The sequence below is a fragment of the Lissotriton vulgaris genome, unplaced genomic scaffold (genome assembly GCF_964263255.1).
Source record: "Lissotriton vulgaris unplaced genomic scaffold, aLisVul1.2 SCAFFOLD_811, whole genome shotgun sequence".
NCBI lineage: Eukaryota > Metazoa > Chordata > Amphibia > Caudata > Salamandridae > Lissotriton > Lissotriton vulgaris.
Genome location: NW_028252708.1, coordinates 436,319 through 443,589, shown reverse-complemented (window position 1 = coordinate 443,589; position 7,271 = coordinate 436,319).

The following is a 7,271-nucleotide window of genomic DNA, read 5'->3' as shown; positions in this document are numbered from 1 at the left end:
GCAATTGAAGGCCAGACTTCTCTTGAAGGGGCCTTTAGTTTTGTGAAGCAAGCATGAATGTTTAATGTATTTAAAACAAATAGGGTTCCCAAACTATCAAAAAAGACAAAGGGTCTAATACAGTGATCAGCAAGGGCGCGTAGACACTAATATTTTTTCCCATGCAATTGTCATTTCAGGAGAGCACATAATGGCGATTTCCAAGCCCTAAATAAAATGGTCTAGTGTAGCGACCCCCCCCCCCCCCACCGAAAAGGTGTAAACGAAAAGCACTTTTTGATCGACAGCACAGAAATACGTACAGAAAGAAGCAGTGCATTTGACCGGCGGCTAATTTAAAAAAATGAGTGCCCTATTCAACATCATACGCAACTATTGCTATCGTTGGGGGCAGACGTAAAGGCAAGGTCTACTATTCAAACTGAATGGCGAGCACATTCATCAGACGACTGTCACTAGAGGGACCGCTTGCATTACCATCCCTGCATTCTCGAAACCTGTGCACGGACAGCTGCCATCTAGTACATTTCCTTTACAGACGCACTTGATGCAGGGCAGACAAAACACTGCATGGCGACTGAACGTTAACTTTAAAGGCACATGGTTGTTTTAGTAGCATCGTTTTCACCGCACAAAGCTTGGACCCGTTAAGACCAGATTATGAAATGACACCCATAACAATGAAGCTTCAGGACCAGACACCAAAGCCAGACTATGAGAGGGTCCGACAGATTGTGCACTTTTACCACCCGCTACGGACCACACTTCGACGTATGGTTGGGTGAAAACATGTGCATTGTCTAAACAGCAATCGCACTAAGAACAAGCATTGGCCACGAAAGTCATCGCGATCACGATCGCTGTGAAAGCAAAAGTGATCGCGATGACGCGCTAAAACACGCAAGGGATGCGCGCGCAAGCGGGTGTGCTTGTGCTCGTTCTAGCAACCTGGACGCTGCTTTGGGGTCACTTCCCAAAGCCGCTACTAAATGTCTATCCGAGCAGCGCATGCACGCTGACTCAGAGAGACCTAAAAAATACTAAATGTTAGGCTAAGCAGGGGAACGGGATAGGGAATATCCCTCTGGCCTGTGGAATAATAAATGGGAACAAACCACTTGCTGCTAGGCTTAGGAGGGGGAACGGGGGTAGGGAATATCCCTAGGCCTGCTACTCTTTGCTCTCTCAATAGGGCCACTAGAACAAAATATCATACATTTGTAGATATGGAGGGAATATACGTCAGCTGCATGGCACACACAATCCACTTGTACAGAGACAACATGCTGCTAACAATAGAATGCCCAAAGTTGCTGATACCGGTAGCATTAACAGTCGAGAAATATACATTTATTTCAGGGTTCAAGGTGAATCTAGACAAATCAGAAATGCTAGGTGTAGGCCGTCAACAAACCACTCGTGAAAGATTGACCGCATCTGCCCTTCCCACTGGACTAAGGAAAAGAATCGGTACTTGGACATCTATATAACGCCGAAGACACACGGACTTTATGAGGCTAAATACCCACTACTGCTAGCTTAAATGAGAAGAGTCCTCAACAGATGGCAACCAATATTTATTTCTGTCTGGAGGCTGGAGGCTGGAGGCTGGGCAGAGTAAGGACACTCACAGTGAATGTTCTTCCGAGGTGGTTCTATTTTCAAGGAGGCCGGGCAGAGTAAGGACACTCACAGCGAATGTTCTTCCGACGTGGTTCTATTTTAAAGCAGTAACAATCTATATCCTCAAACCAGACACAGAAGAGAACATGTTTTTGGGAAACTAATATCTAGGGTTTGGTGACAATGACATTGGTTATTCAAGATCCTAAGTATAACTCAGCTGTTCTATGGCACAAACAGACATGCGCACGCACACACACACACACACACACACGCGCGTGCGCACACACACACACACCCACACACAAATAACATTTACATTGGGGTCAACAGATGGTCCAAACTAGCCTACAATGAATGAAGAAAGAAGTGGGGCGGACCGTCAAACAAATAAGCCCTGAACCCAACTCCAATAGCAGCTCGGGTTGGCACTGCAGCCTGGTGCCCTGCTCCCTTCTTTTTGACCAAACACCATGCAGTCCACTGAAATGCAAGAAAGACAACAGATGTCTGCTTTCCACAGACAAGGTATCATAGAAAAATAACAGAATTTAATTAAAAACCCAATCATCATTACAAATCAGAAAAAGGCATGGCACAACAACAAAAGTACACACAGTTGAAATGATAAATACAGATTTACACAGCAAAGAAAGCAATGAATTTCTCGCAGTTTCTGAAGCTGGGGTCTTCCTTTGCAGGCTGCTGTCACAGTTCTCGATTTAACCCAGTTGGGGAGGTGAGGGAGAGAGACGGAGTCCGTGAGAGGGAAAAGGACAGAGAGCGGAGAGAGGGCAGCATCAGTTGTACACCTCCATTTGTGGAAATCGGAGTTCAAATCATTGAATATTGAGGGTACACTCTGACAAGTGCAAAAGGCCCTGGAGAAATAGTGCAATCACGAGAAGAAATGAAAGACGGCACTGGCAGGCTAGCTAGGTTTGGCAGCCCTTTTCCTGCCTACAGCCTTTATTCACCCTTGAATGGAGTCTATCCCATTTACCTAGGATATAGCTTTTCTTAACATTGTCTCAATAATCCATGGTGGACCTTTCACACTACCTTGCACATTTCACTTTGCCTGTTAGTCTCAGGTTGTCTTGCCAGAAGAACTAATACCATTTGTCTTGGCTACAGATCTCCCTTTAACCATTTCCCATTACTTTGTTTAGAGCCATAAACTCACCTCTCCAGATCCCGCAACCGTACCTTGCATGGAGCCCTCAATTGACCGTGCCTGGCTCTTCACTCCCTTCACCTTGGTTTCAGCCTCCCACTTGACTTTGTATGGAGGTTTAACTTTACCGTTGGCTCAGCCCCCTTGTTATTTTCATTAACCCTGGGCGGACAACTATGCTACGCTCGCATAGTTTGTGCTACTTCGCGCTACACGAATCACCTAGCACAGTGCATACACACGTAGCGTAGTTGGCATTTTTTGCTTGCTCGCGGTCCTCAACATCAAGTTGGCGATCGCTAGCGAGCAAAATAACATCCCGGCAAGACTTTTTCCTTGTTCGCGATCAGCAACATCAAGTTGGCGATCGCAAGTGTGGAAAATAAACCTCCCAGCGAGATTCTCAACGCGGGGTGGTCAGGTTTCTCATGGAGAGTGGTCACGTATGCTCGCGACAGCTCACGATGAGAAACTACCAGTCCGAATTGAGAAAGCTACCGCGCAAGTAAAAATCTACTCGAGCGGCAGAAAACGACATCTCGTACTGTGCAAGATGCCGTTTTCAATGATTGCACAGTGCGGACAAGCATCCAGCACTGTGCAATCATCGCAAACAGTACACTACGCAGTTCGCGTAGCGCTATTCGTATCTCGCGTGCAAGCTTTTTTGATGTGCAGCAATGCTTTGGACCCTGAGCGGAGTGACCCTGGTGGCTAGTATCTGACAAATTAGTGTGTTAGATAGCTGGGACATATTCATGTAAAGATTTGCAGGCCATGCAGCAGATCTCGAATGTTATCCTTTTTCGAACCGGGAACCAATGGAGCTTTTGAAGTAAGGGAAGAGAAGCTGTTCTGGGCGGGGCATTGGCTACCAGGCAGGCCGCGGTGTTCTGGACAACCTGCAGTTTGTTCAAAGAACCCTCTTTGGCTGAAATCAGCAGAGCATTACAGTAGTCCAGGCGGCTAAGCACTAATGCCTGGATCAGAGTTTTCCGTGAGGAAGATGGCAAGAAGGGGAAAACTCTTCGTAGGAGGCTCAGTGTGTGGAAGCAAGCCCCAGTCGTGGAGGTGGCGTGCTCCTCTAGGGTGAGTTTGTGATCTATCCAAACTCCTAGATTTTTTTGCTACTAGTTTTGGGGTTGGGGCAGAGCCTAATTCCTCTGGCCACCATCCTGGGGACCACCTAGTAACAGCATCTCCAAACAACATTATCTCAGATTTTCCTGCGGTAATCCATTTTAGGGCATTCCCTTGGATGCCACTATGAAATTGAAATTAAAATATTTATAAAGCGCACGACTACCAAGCGGTTCCTTGGCGCTAGGGATACGGACCAGGGGACCGAGGGAAGGGTAGGCCGCTAGTGTGGGAAAGCTTGGGTAAAGAGAAATGTTTTTAATGCTTTTCGGAACTCCAAGTAGTGTGGAGAAGACCTAAGGGAGAGGGGAAGGGTGTTCCAAAAGGCAGGGGCTAGAGTGGAAAATGTAACACCTCCAGACTTCTTCTTCCTAAAGCGAGGGACAGACAGAAGAGATTGCGAGGAAGAACGTAACTCTCTAGTGAGGAGGTAGGCCTTAATTTCAGAGGTGATAAAGGCAGGGGCCGTCCCTGCCCGGGCCTGGAAAGTAATGCAGCCCATCTTAAAAAGGGTGCGCTCCCGGATGGGAAGCCAATGCAATGCCTTGAGCAAGGGAGTGGCGTGATGAGACTTGGAGAGATTGTAAACAAGTCGAGTGGCCTGGTTTTGCACCAGTTGAAGTCGCCGAAGATTGTATGCAGGGACGCCGGTTTACAAAACGTTGCCGTAGTCAAGGCGGGAGATGACCATGGCTGAAAGAATAAGTTTGAGGGCGGAAAAAGAAAAAAAACGAGAAATCTTTCGAATAGTGCGGAGAGTGAGAAAACAGGATGAAACAACAGAACTAATCTGGGAGTGCAAGGTGAGGTGAGCATTTAATTTGATCCCTAGGGTCTTGACAGAAAAGAAGGGGGAAGGGGGAGCCTAAAGATGAGGGCCAAAACAAAGAATTCCAGGGACTGGAGCAACCACCTGTCAAAACCAGCTCGGTTTTATCCGGGTTTAGTTTCAAGTAGTTGTAGTTCATCCAGTCCCTAATAAAAAACATGACAGATTGAAAATTGTGGATGGACTCTGGGGAGGAGGATAAATTAAAAATAAGCTGGAGGTCATCAGCGTAATTGTAAATTGTGACCTCCATCTGCTGTAGTGCAAAAATAAGAGGGGAAATGTATAATTTAAAAGAGGGGACAAAGAAGACCCTTGTGGAACCCCACATTGAACCTTACAAGAAGGAGAAGAGAAATCAGCCAGGTGGACAGCCTGAGTGTGGTCCCTCAGGAAGGAAGAAAGCCAAACCAACGCGGTTCCCCTGATACCAGCCGCCCCGACACGGGAAAGAAGAATGGAATGATCGACCGTGTCAAAGGCGGCGGATAAATCAAGAAGAACCAAAGCTTGGGGTTGGTTGGTGTCCATACCCTCTCTGAGGTTGTCCATAATGGAGAGAACTACAGACTCTGTCGAGTGCGCCGGGCGGAAACCAGCCTGGCGGGAGGCTAAGCAGCCATTCTCCTCAGCAAAGGCGCTGAGCACTTTGGTGACGTTCCGTTCCAATATTTTTCCTAGAAAAGGTAAGAGAGAAATAGGGCGGTCATTTACAAGTGAAGAGGGGTCTGCACCGGGCTTCTTTAAAATAGGGATTATTGTCGCAAATTTGTGAGATTGTGTGACAATACCTTGGGCAAGGGAGTTATTGAGGAAAGTGAGGGGGGGGGGGAGGACAAGCTAGATAGATTTGTCTCAAGATGTGTGCCGGGCAGATATCAGATGGAGAACCTGATTTTACCGTTAGGAGGAGAGACAGGAACGTCTCAGTAGTCAGAGGGGGGATATGGTCAAGGTAAGACCGGGCAGGCGGGGGCAAAGGATCTGAAAAAGAGGGAGAGGGAGGAGAGATGTTGGACTTAATAGTTATAATTTTATCCATGAAATAGTTGTTGAGAGAGTTGCAGAGGACCTGAGAAGGGGAGGGTTTTAGGGCGACTCTGTCCGAGAAAGCCAGGTCCTGTACGAATGTAAAGATTTCTCTCGATTGGTTTCCTGCGGACAGAATTTTAGAGGAGAAGTAGTCAGTTTTGGCAGAGAATATAGACTTCTTATATTGATTAAGGAGTGTAGTATATTGTAGTTTGAGAGTAGGCGCGTCTCCAGGCGCGCTCAGCCTGCCGTACTGCCAATTGTTTCTCCTTAAGTTCGGCGTTGAACCATATATTTGCGTCGCTGGCATGCCTGGCAGTAACTCTTCTTAGGGGGGCCACTTGATCGCAGCCTCTGGCGAGCCATTTGTTTAGAGTGTCCGCTTGGGCAGAGGAGGGAAGATCTTGGAGGTTGGGACTAGAGGCAGAAAGAGAGGAACGTCATGTCAACATGGTTCTAATTACGTGCCCAGGTATTCCTAGGGAGAGGAGGTTTCTTGGCAAGACTGGGGTGCAGAAAAAAGGAAATTAAAAAGTGATCGGACCAGGCACATTGGGAAACAGTGGGGGAAGAGATAGGACGATTGAGCAACCAAGCAGGCACGTCAAAGGTGTTAAAAAAGAGGCAGAGCGAACGACTAAATAGTCGACCGCTGTGATGGGGGAAACTGATAGTGGCTGAAAATGGAGTCCAGAACGAACAATCAGAGCAACGCCACCACCCACCTTCCCCGCCGGTCGGTCAGCGCGGAGGGCATAGTAAGAGGAGGGGAGAGCGGCTAATAGGACTGGTAGGGAGTCCGGGCAAAACCAAGTCTCTGTAAGAAACAGGAGGTCAGGCTTATGCGAGTCAAGTAGAACAAATAGTTCATGATAGTGCTTGACCGCGGATCTGGTATTCAAAAGAAAGATTGAGATTGCAGGGGCTGCACAGGGTGAGGGAGGCGGCTCTGGTGAGGTAGAAGGGGAAGGGGACGGGCACTAAGTGCAGGGAATAGGAAGGGGATTGGGTAAAAACAGTCTCCTGAGGAGGGTCTGGTGAGAGATGGTATCGAAAGCAGCGGATAGGTCAAGCAGCACCAGAAGCACTGCTTGACCATTATCCAGGAACATTCTGATGTTGTCAGTGACCGTCACCAGGGTAGACTCTGTACTATGCCTTGGTCGAAACCCCGACTGAGAGGGATCGAGGCAGTTAGAGGATTCTACAAATTCTGATAGGTGCTTATTGATATGTTTTTCTAGGAGTATGCTCTGTAAGGGGAGCAGAGAGATGGGGCGATAGTTGGATGCATCGTCCAAGGGGGCTTTGGGATTTTGTCCGATGGGGATAATATGTGCCGCTTTAGACTCTAGAGGGAGACTACCATCCTTCATGGAGCTATTCAGAATTGAGCAGATGGGGGCAACTAGTTGCTTGGATAGCAAGGAGGTTATTTTGGCAGGGATGAGGTCCAGTGGGGACCCTGAT